The sequence below is a fragment of the Salvia hispanica genome, chromosome 1, assembly GCF_029641045.1.
Source record: "Salvia hispanica isolate PSC_SH4W2 chromosome 1, Shi_PSC_v1, whole genome shotgun sequence".
Taxonomy (NCBI): Eukaryota; Viridiplantae; Streptophyta; class Magnoliopsida; order Lamiales; family Lamiaceae; genus Salvia; species Salvia hispanica.
In genome coordinates this window covers 40,194,587-40,202,496 of record NC_142692.1, presented here as the reverse complement: position 1 = coordinate 40,202,496, position 7,910 = coordinate 40,194,587, and the positions used below count along the sequence as shown (strand labels likewise).

The window sequence follows — 7,910 nt, the reverse complement described above, 5'->3', positions numbered from 1 at the left end:
CTCAATGGAGAATTCTAAGAAAGGTTTTCTTCCTATGGGACATGGCATTGTATTGTCAAAGAAGGATTGTCCTACTAATGACAAAGAAAGAGACAACATGAAGAGGATCCCATATGCTTCGGCTATAGGATCTATTATGTATGCCATGATATCTACTAGGCCAGATGTGGCCTATGCGCTTAGCATGACAGGCAGATCGAAAGAAAGGCCGAATGCAGTGTGCAAGCTAAAGAAGTCCATTTATGGACTTAAGCAAGCTTCTAGGAGTTGGAATATTTGTTTTGACAGAACAATCAAATCATTTGGTTTTGTCAGAGGCAAAGAGGATCCATGTGTTTATAGTAAACGCGAAAATGGAAACGTCGTATACCTTATCATATATGTTGATGACATCTTGATTATGGGAAGCGATCGTTCCATGATGCAATCCGTGAAAGAGTGGTTGTCTAGATCCTTTATGATGAAGGATCTGGGTGATGCTTCCTATATCCTTGGAATTAAGATCTATCGAGATAGACCAAATAGGATGTTGGGATTATCACAATCCACTTACATAGACAAGTTGTTAAGGCGCTTCTCAATGGAGAATTCTAAGAAAGGTTTTCTTCCTATGGGACATGGCATTGTATTGTCAAAGAAGGATTGTCCTACTAATGACAAAGAAAGAGACAACATGAAGAGGATCCCATATGCTTCGGCTATAGGATCTATTATGTATGCCATGATATCTACTAGGCCAGATGTGGCCTATGCGCTTAGCATGACAGGCAGATTTCAGCAAAATCCCGGTGAGGAACATTGGAAAACTGTTAAGACTATTCTTAAGTACCTTAGAAGGATTAAAGAATATTTCTTAGTCTATGGTGGACAACCAGAGTTATCAGTTACTGGATATACTGATGCTAGTTTCCAAACAGACCATGACGACTATAAGTCTCAGTCTGGATATGTTTTTATCCTCAATGGTGGAGCAGTGAGTTGGAATAGTTCCAAACAAGGTACAACTGCCGATTCCACCACCGAAGCCGAGTATATTGCTGCATCTGAAGCCGCCAAAGAAGCTGTTGCTTTGTTAGAGTTCGTTAAGGAACTGGGTGTCGTTCCGAGTGCCAGTAGTGCAATACCTTTGTACTGTGACAACACTGGTGCTGTTGCGCAAGCAAAAGAACCCAGAGCTACGAACAGGAACAAGCATGTTCCTAGAAGATATCATCTGATCAGAGAAATAATTGAAAGAGGCGACATAAAATTAGAAAGAGTACCCACTGATGATAATTTAGCTGATCCTTTCACTAAACCGTTATGTATAGCAAAACACAACACGCACTTTGAGAGCTTAGGTGTTAAGCATGTTGGTAGATGGCTTTGAATCAGTGGGAGTTAAAGTTTTATATGTCTTAGAAACATTTTGTGTTGAGACAATATTACTTGATCACGTTCTATGAAAATTTAATTTTCTATGGGTTTTGTGCACTTATTGGAATAATTGTTTTAAATGTTTGTCTTTATTCTAAATATTTGTTCCCTTGAATTATGACTGTCGTTAATGGAGTGAGACATTAATGATGTAGTATAATTCTAAAATAGCCCTAACCAATGATCATCAAGAATGGGATATTGATGATATGTTACAGGTTAGCATGGGGTTTGCATCACATTCTTCGAGAATGTAGTTGTTCTCACAACTATGAGATATCAGATACTCGTGATGGACACATGGTATACTTTGGAGAGTATTGGTATACCCTACTATTAAACTGTTTTGTTAAGTGTCTACAGTTTATTAGTGCATGAAGTATGTAATAGTCCTTGGATCTGAGGTCATTACACATTTTGTTTGTTGAGTGGTGTGCTTTGATCTTGTCCAACGCTTTGCCTCCCAAAGGAGGATTGAGACACGGACTTGTGTTGGGTATATCATAAGATAAATGAAAATGGTAGTTGAGCCAAGAATGAGATTCATTCCTCGATTAGAATTTCGAGAGAACACTCAAATTCTCTATATTACTTGACCATTAAGTCATTGGCCAATGCAAAGATATATTCGATTAAAGTAATTGAATATGATCGAATGGGTCATTTAATAAAGATGAGATAAAGTGATTGAGCTATTTGGATGACACATAGCAAATCTTAGGCTCAATCGGGTGGTTCGTGAATGAAAGGATATTACTATAAACTTTATGTAAAGGCTTGTTTACCGAATTCACGTAAACGTCCTTCATATATCGAGCTACGCTGCCAACGCGGTCTAGGAGTTTTGTGCAGACTTCGATTAGATCATCGTCGATAATGAGGGCCTAAAGGGTCACACTATAAGTGTATTTTGATCCGCTCAAGGGTACAAAGTTGGAACTGCGTATTATATCTAATGCTAGTCCAAGTGGGAGATTGAAAGGAAATGGGCTAGAAATAGATTAATATGGATTAATTAATTATAGTTGGGCTATAATTATATTAGTCCATAAGCCCAACAATCATGAAACCCTAGTGACTCTTCATCTATATAATGGTTATTTATTCTCCATAGTGGAAGAAGAAAATAGCGTAACATTAGAGAGAAAATACGTAAAGCTTTGTAGAGAGAATTCCTAGCATTCTTCTACGGAGCAATTGTACCGGGATAGTTCCTGCATCGGATTGGATTGCACGTGGACCTCGATAGTAGTGGATTCAACTTGCAGGATTCAATCGCAGAAGAAAACAACACAACAAGTAAGATTTAGTTCCGTTGTGTTTTACATGCTCAACTTGCAATATGATTATGAATCTAGATCTGTTATTCTTGTATGCAAATTTCCGCTGCGCTCATTAGATGATTACAAGAATTCCCAACAGAACCGTCTGTCGAATTGGTGATGGTGGTAGTTGGTGTAGGTGAATGACATGATGGCGTAAATACGGAGGAAGAGATCTGATGAAAGCACCAGATGATATCGGGAGATAACTGCGAGAGATCGCAGAGAAGATATTGGTTCGTTCCCGGGAAGATTCCCGTCGAGCAGCCAACTATCGTTCAACTAAGGTTTTTGATAAAATAAATTGCAAAGAAAAGTAAAAGATGATAAAAGATAAATTATATTTCTTCAATGAATAATTCAAAAGATAACAAAGGCTCCTATTTATACTAGGAATAACCTAACTTAATGATCAAGAAATAAATATTTTAATTATATAAAAGAAATATGGAAAATCACTATACTAATTAATAAATATATGGGGTTATTAGGAATATGCTCGTATCAACAAATGGAGTATAATCATATATATCGTGATTGTATTGATGCATTTGATTTGAACTTTGAAGTATAAAATAATGTTCATATTTCTTCCCCAAATTATAATTTTATAGTTGCATAGCTGAAACTTGAAAATGCATTCAATAATCATTTTAATTTTTTCATGAGAGCAAAGTAGGTTAGTTATCCGATAATTATACATTTATATATAAGACCGAAGCCAAATTATGAACATGTACTAAAATTTCTATAAAATAGTGCCCTTCAAACAAATGAATAAGGTAATAATAAAATTTTGATTGGAAAGTGCAACCCGTCGAGCTGACTCACAACCCGACCGAGCCAGCCTGCTCAACCCATTCGAACGGGCCTTAATAATCCGTTTCTATATTGGAGTTGCAAAACTACAACCTAACCCTCTAATTTTACCGGGTTATTGGGCTCTTGATACAAGCCCAAAAATCAACCATTTAAGCTTAATTGACTCACCTTAATATTTTTTGTCTAATCCTACTTTGCCGAACTAATAACATGAAATAATTTTGAGTACACATAATAGTTTGATTTCTTTCTCCAACCAACATAACAATCCAAATGGGCCTGAAAATGAATGATTTCGGGCTGAATCAATGGATAACAGGGCCCTTGAATCGAATTGGGTCTGTATTAGATGTATAATTGTGTGTGCTGTGATTCATTATGGGATTCTCAGACCTTTTTCCATGATGAAATAATTGAGAAAAATGCAAAAACTACACTATAATTAACTACTAGTATTTTAAAAAATTGCACCATTAATCAAAACTTAAACCAAATTTTTTGATCATTTTTACATCAATAATTATGGCGTTATATTTTTGTATTGCTATAAAAGGTTAGGCGGGAAACAAAACAAGAGACCATTCAAATTTTCCAGATTGCCTTCAGTTAAAACTTAAAAGTATGTTTTCAAGAAAAAAAAATCTCAAAAAACATGTGTATATTTTTACTTGCCAATAGAGTTTGCACCATATACATTAGTAAATAGGAGAATTCCATAAATTGCTAAACTCGATAAACAAATAATGAATTTGTCGCTCCTAAATTAGGACTACTTCTGATACGCCTTGGAGAGTCTTTAGACGCGGGAGTAGGAAGGTAGTTTGGCCAGCCAGCTCGGCAGTGTGAAGGAAGGGAGCAGTTGCATGAATATCTCGGCTATAGTTAAATTTGTTAGGATTTGCATATCAGTTTGTTGCACTTATTTCTCATTTCAATTATTTGTAAAGTCTACATATAATGAGTCCCAGACGGCTATAGGCATCTTGGAAAATCATTGTAATTGGACGACTAGTTCGTAGGCCTCTTCGGAGGATTTCCATTGTCTCTTTCTCTGTTTTATCAATAAAGCCGAGTTCCCTTTTTCCTTTCCTTCTTGTGAGTTCATAGAGCACCTCACGTGCTCCTTTAAAGCAGTCTTCACTCTATCAACTTCATTCAATTTTGAAAATCTATTAATTAAATACTACTAAAATCCTTATTTAAAACTTCACTGTTCATTTTTATGGTATTTATGGAAAGTGTATGCATGAATGTGTGATCAAAATGACAGTGCTGCATACAACTTAGCATTCAAAATCTTCAAGTTGAAGAAATGGTTAATTACCTTTTGAGCTCATGTCCTCTTTACAATGCGAAGTTTGAGATCGTCGTTTCCATATTCAGATTGCTCCTCCACAATCCTTTCTGCTGAGGCCACTGCAGATTTGAGGCAATATTCTAACTCAATTAATTGGAGTGTTGGGATTTCTCCAATGCCACCTGGGATTTCCTCTAAATCGTAGCAGGAATGTAGATGGAGGTGGCGGAGTTTAGGGGAATTGGTCTCGTCGGCTACCCAACACACAAGATTCAATCTTTCAAGATACAGAAAGTGCAGTGAACCGAACACATCTCCATCTGCTAACTCCCACTTTTCATCACATGTCTCCTCCGCACTTTTAAAACTGCAGAAATCTATTGTGAGCACTTCTAGCTTATGTAGTGCACAGAGTCCTCCACGCTCCCAAAATCATTTCACATTTAATCAGAACTAGTTTTCTAATATTACAGGGAAATATAACTTTGAAACGACGACCGAAACCGTCCGGAGAGGATATAGTTCTCACAAGACTGCATCTTAATAATTCGAGCTTGTGAAGATGGCTAAGATCAATTGGCGTGGATGTAGTTCGGAGGTCATCATGAATTGGCAACTTTTTGATATTTGGAATGCTTTTGTGGAAACCATCCTGAGTTGTTGCCTCCTTTATACGTTGTTTATTTGAAATCCTTTGCAGCTTCTTCAGGACACTATAGTTCATTTCCTCATCTTTTAAGAACTCAATTTCACCCACTTTGAGATATCTTAACTCAGAGAGCTTCCATAACTCAGCTGGCTCCTCAAACACGCAATAACCAACCAAGGTTTGCAAATTCCTCAATCTTGATATTCCTCTAGGTATTCTTGAATGGCAACCGACACCTAAGAAATGTAGGTTGACAAATTCAAATATTTGAGTCGGGAACTCTACGAACTCTATATATATTAAGTCCAACACCCTTAGCAATCTTGCTTTGGAAAATGCAACAGATGGAAACTCACCTCTCCGACAAGCAATCCATATAAAAGATCGTGTTAGTGACATTGACTCTGTTAAATCATTAACTTCTTCCATTTTGTTTGATTTGTGAAAACTCATGCGGCGTGAATAAGAGAATGCGAACTTGTTGGGACCATTCAGAAACATGTTTTCAGCAGATTTCTGGATGCATATATCCCTCAACATATCATGCATGCTGTAACTCTTTGCTTTTCCATACTTATTGTATTCTCTAACCAAAAATAGATTTCTATCTAATAGAGACTTTAGTCAATCCTCCGCCTCTTCCTCCAAACTTCTTTCCCCGTTTGATTTTAAAAATCCTTCTGCCACCCACATATGTACGAGTTTGGAGCCACTAATCTCATAGTCTTCAGGGAAAGCTCCCATGTATAAAAAACATGGTTTCAAGTGATTCGGCAAGTGCTTATAACTTAACGACAATATACTATAGCATCGCTCTTCTGATCCAGAAATTGCAGCATTTACATTGTCCCCAATTTTCCTCCAACCATCTTCTGATCTTTCCATCTTGTATAGCAGCCCTCCAATCACACTGATGGCTAGAGGAAGTCCACCGCAATCCCTGGCGATCTTTCGACCAATCTCTTGTAATACCAAAGGGCACTCCTCTTCTCCAAACACAAGTTGGTGAAGCAGATTCCAACTTTCAGATTCACTAAGCAACTGTACTTGATGCTGGGATCTTGAAGAGTCGGCATAGTTCGCCACATCAGATTCCCTAGTGGTGATCACAATGCGACTCCCATTGTAGTTATCCGGAAAGTACATCCTTATCTCATCCCAGAATTTGGTGCTCCATATATCATCTAATACAATCAAGTACTTTCTACCGTACAAGCTCTTATTCAACATATCTTTCAACTCACCATTACTTTGTCCACATTCTTTTCCAGTTATGCAATGAAGAAGTCTTTTGAGAATTTGCAGCATATTGTAATCTTGTGAGATTGTGGTCCAAGCACGACAATGAAAGTATTCAACAATCAAAGGATCTTCATAAAGCTTTCGAGCGAGAGTGGTTTTACCTACTCCCCCCATACCAATGATGGGGACGATCTCCCTCTTCTTCTCCATACGGGTCAGCCGATCCTTGACCTGCATCAGATCTTCCTCAATTCCCACGAGCATCTTGTTATCATTCATCTCCGCGAGTTTCACTTGATCCATAGCAGAATTAAGTTCTCGTAACATCTTCTTATCCTCCTTCTCCACGAGCTTCTCCGCTTGCTCCATAACAGAATCAAGATCTCGTGTTACTTGCTGCAGATCTGGTGTGGAAAGAGTGAACCTCACACAATTCGATCCGGAGAGCATATGATTAACCATGTAGGATTCAATGATGTCTTCAGCTTGGTGTGCTACATCTCTGACTTGGGTGTCTAGTTTGGTGAATGAAGATTTAGTATCAAGGAGCTTTAGAAGAGAAGTAGCTTTGTTGTAAAGGGATCGGAGTTGAGGGTTGTTTTCATCAACAATCCATCGTGATTGGTGAGGATCAAGGATTCCTTCAAGAATGGTGATGAGTGGTTGAAGATTGTAAGCCATTTTTTTTCAGATCTCAGAAAACAAAGGGAAGGAAAGCTAGTTGCAAATTGCAATCACACTAAAAGAAGATGATTAAATCCAAAATAATTAAATAACTCGAACTTGATCATCAATTGAAAATTGAAATTAGTGACAGCCAGCTCATTGTCGACTTTCAGCAAATATAGTAGTAATACTTTCTTATGCTTTTGGTGGTATGGAATTAGTGAGTGGAACTTTACTTATTAATCAGTAGTATTTGATTGTCACTTTTATAGTAACACTAGTTTTTTCGGAATATGGAGGGGATACGTGAGTAGAAGCTGATAGAGTAGTCATTCATTCGAATACTATTCTTGAGTTTAGTTTGCAATCATGTTAACCCTCATGGGGAAAATCCATTGACCAAACACTATTCAAATGATAAATAAGCACAAAAATCGAAACGCAATTACTCGAGTTGGAATTTTTTTGAAAAAATAACGGCAATTTAGGACGCAAA

At 37.3% G+C, this 7,910-nt stretch overlaps 2 pseudogenes across 1 annotated transcript; one reads left to right on the top strand and one right to left on the bottom strand.

Annotated features, from left to right (window-relative positions):
• Window positions 1–670: 670 nt before the first annotated feature.
• On the top strand, window positions 671–1,369 carry LOC148933787 (secreted RxLR effector protein 161 pseudogene; annotated as a pseudogene).
• A 3,100-nt stretch (window positions 1,370–4,469) lies between these two features.
• Window positions 4,470–7,531, bottom strand: LOC148933786 (putative late blight resistance protein homolog R1B-12; annotated as a pseudogene). Its single transcript, XR_016130468.1, has 3 exons — window positions 5,863–7,531; window positions 4,885–5,742; window positions 4,470–4,709 (listed from the first exon to the last, which is right to left on the bottom strand). The product of XR_016130468.1 is annotated as a putative late blight resistance protein homolog R1B-12 (transcript).
• Between the last annotated feature and the right edge of the window lie 379 nt (window positions 7,532–7,910).